Below are 2,644 nucleotides of genomic sequence, written 5' to 3'. Positions count from 1 at the left end.
TTACGTAGCCTCCTCCCAATGACCACCCTCCAATTTAACCCCACTGGATTAAGGGGCAGCACCGGACTAAGAGGCAGCACCGGACTAAGGGGCAGCACCGGACTAAGGGGCAGCACCGGACTGAATGGCGGATCCTGGCTGGCTGGCTCTGGCGGATCCTGGCTGGCTGGCGGATCCTGGCTGGACGGCTCTGGCGGATCCTGGCTGGACGGCTCATGGCTGGCTGACGGATCTGGCTGCTCATGGCTGGCTGACGGATCTGGCTGCTCATGGCTGGCTGACGAATCTGGCTGCTCATGGCTGGCTGACGGATCTGGCTGCTCATGGATGGCTGACGGATCTGGCTGCTCATGGCTGGCTGACGGATCTGGCTGCTCATGGCTGGCTGACGGATCTGGCTGCTCATGGCTGGCGGAAGGCTCTGGCTGATCCTGTCTGGCGGAAGGCTCTGGCTGATCCTGTCTGGCGGAAGGCTCTGGCTGATCCTGTCTGGCGGAAGGCTCTGGCTGATCCTGTCTGGCGGAAGGCTCTGGCTGATCCTGTCTGGCGGAAGGCTCTGGCTGCTCCTGTCTGGCGGAAGGCTTCAGCTGCTCCTGTCTGGCGGAAGGCTCCTAGCGGCTCCTGTCTGGCGGAAGGCTCTAGCGGCTCCGGTCTAGCGGGACGGCTCTGAAGGCTCATGGCAGACGGGCGGCTTTGCAGGCTCAGTACAGACGGGCGGCTTATGCAGCGCTTGGCAGACGGGCAGTTCAGGCGCCGTTGGGCAGACGGGCAGTTCAGGCGCCGTTGGGCAGACGGGCAGTTCAGGCGCCGTTGGGCAGACGGCAGACTCTGGCCGGCTGAGACGCACTGGTGGCCGGATGCGTGGTGCCGGAACTGGAGGTACCGGGCTGAGGACACGCATCTCAGGGCTAGTGCGGGGAGCAGGAACAGGACGCACAGGACTCTGGGGACACACAGGAGGCTTGGTGCGTGGTGTAGGCACTGGTGGTACTGGGCTGGAGCGGGGAGGTGGCGCCCGGAAATACCGGACCGTGCAGGCTTACTGGCTCCCTTGAGCACTGAGCCTGCCCAACCTTACCTGGTTGTATGCTCCCCGTCGCCCGACCAGTACGGGGAGGTGGAATAACCCGCACCCGGGCTATGTAGGCGAACCGGGGACACCATGCGTAAGGCTGGTGCCATGTAAGCCGGCCCGAGGAGACGCACTGGTGGCCGGATGCGTGGGGCCGGCTTCACGACATCCGGCTCAACGCTCAATCTAGCCCGGCCGATACGTGGAGCTGGAATGTACCGAACCGGGCTATGCACGCGTACAGGAGACACCATGCGCTCTACTGCGTAACACGGTGTCTGCCCGTACTCTCGCTCTCCACGGTAAGTACAGGGAGTAGGCGCAGGTCTCCTACCTGACTTCGCCACACTCCCTTTAAGCCCCCCCCAAGAAATTTTTGGGTAGTACTCTCGGGCTTCCAGTCTTGCCTCCGTGCTGCCTCCTCATATCGCCTCCTCTCGGCTTTAGCTGCCTCCAGCTCTTCACGAGGACGGCGATATTCTCCCGGTTGTGCCCAAGGACCCTTTCCATCCAGTATCTCCTCCCATGTCCATGAATCCTTTATAGGCGTCCATGAATCCTGTGTATGTGGGTCCTGTTGCCGCTTGACACGCCGCTTGGTCCTAGATTGGTGGGTTTTTCTGTCACGATCGTCTAAGGAAGCGGACCAAGGCGCAGCGTGTTGAGCGAACATGTTGACTTTATTATACTAAAGCAACCACGAAACAACAAAACAAAATGACGATAGTGAAGTCCAACAGTGACAATGACTGAACATGGAACAAAAACCCACAAACACAAGGTGAAAACACACAGTTTAAATATGGCTCCCAATCAGAGATAACGAGCCGACAGCTGACACTCGTTACCTCCGATTGGGAGTCATATGACTAACAAGAACAACCAAAACCAAGCACACCCAAATACCCAACAAAACGAATACACCCTGGCTCAAATACAAAGTCCCGGAGCCAGAGTGTGACACATATACTCTGCCCATTCCCCTCACCCATATCCCAATTTGTGCCAACCATACGTGAGAAACCTACATGTCAAGTATAGACCACATATTGTGTTTCCTATGGATATAGAAAAGAGCAGAAGTTCTGAACTCTCTGTTCAGAACGCCGTCCTCCCTACGTACGGGTTATGGAACATTTGCTCTTTTAGTATTTCTCCAGTAGGTTTCCTCAAGGAAACCCCCCACTTCTATGTCAAAGATAATAAAACAAAAACACTTTAGTAAATACTACAGTAATGTTCACAAAAACACTACATTAAATACTACAGTATATCGTACTACAGTCTGTAAAGCACTACAGTATTTTTTTACTTCAGTATTTATACTATAGTAAACTGTAAATAATACCGTATACTGCAGTAAATACTACAGCATGCACTGTATGTATGCACTCACTAACTGTAAGTCGCTCTGGATAAGAGCGTCTGCTAAAAATGACTAAAATGTTAAAAAAAGAATTCACTGTAGTGTTTTTGCAGTGTAGTCCGCAAAAACACTACAGTGAACAATATAGTATTCCTACTACAGTATACACTATAGTATTTTTTTTCATGTGGGTGCAACCACAGCAC

General features: G+C 54.1%; 1 pseudogene; it reads left to right on the top strand.

The window, feature by feature from the left end:
• Nucleotides 1-2,203: 2,203 nt before the first annotated feature.
• On the top strand, nt 2,204-2,255 carry LOC121539786 (annotated as a pseudogene).
• The last annotated feature ends 389 nt before the right edge of the window (nt 2,256-2,644 follow it).

The sequence above is a fragment of the Coregonus clupeaformis genome, chromosome 25, assembly GCF_020615455.1.
Source record: "Coregonus clupeaformis isolate EN_2021a chromosome 25, ASM2061545v1, whole genome shotgun sequence".
Taxonomy (NCBI): Eukaryota; Metazoa; Chordata; class Actinopteri; order Salmoniformes; family Salmonidae; genus Coregonus; species Coregonus clupeaformis.
Note: the sequence above shows the minus strand (reverse complement) of the source record. Positions and strands in the feature narration are given on the sequence as shown.